Source organism: Nestor notabilis, unplaced genomic scaffold, assembly GCF_000696875.1.
Source record: "Nestor notabilis isolate BGI_N333 unplaced genomic scaffold, ASM69687v1 scaffold18436, whole genome shotgun sequence".
In the NCBI taxonomy this organism is placed as follows: Eukaryota; Metazoa; Chordata; class Aves; order Psittaciformes; family Psittacidae; genus Nestor; species Nestor notabilis.
The window spans coordinates 13,365-13,929 of record NW_009932604.1 but is presented as its reverse complement, the minus strand read 5'-3'; positions in this window follow the sequence as shown (position 1 = coordinate 13,929).

The following is a 565-nucleotide window of genomic DNA, read 5'->3' as shown; positions in this document are numbered from 1 at the left end:
TCCCTGGGATTACATTCCCGGCCCCGTTCGTGCAGTAAGTGACGGCAGCGAAGCAGCTCCGTGAACAGCAGCACATCCAGCACCTCTGCTCCGCAATCGCAGATTGAAGTTGGCGTGTTTGGTAATACGACGTGGCAAGGAAGTTTAAAGGCCAGTAGATGCCCTGGCGGGGGACTGTCCATGTCTCCATAGGAAGGAGGGATCGCCGCCAGCCCACGAGAAGCGCTTGCCAGCATTCCCGGTCCGTTCCAGTCATTTTGTTGCTTTCAGTTTTATCAGCTTTTCCTTGGAACACTGAAACTTCACCTCCTCGCCCCATCCACCAGCATATTCGAACCTTGGTGCCTGGGTTTTGCCTCCAGCACTGGCCACAGACCCTGCCCCTGCCTGCGCCGTGTCCCGGTGGCACGGAGGGGACAACGGGCGCGGGGGCTCCTTCGCCATCCTCACCACGAAGAGGCAGCAGAGCCCCGCGCTTCTCGCGGCAGCACCGTCTCATCCTCTTCCCACGGGCACAGCGGGAGCTGAAATGATCAAACAGGTTTAGGCTCATTAGGGACCGAAT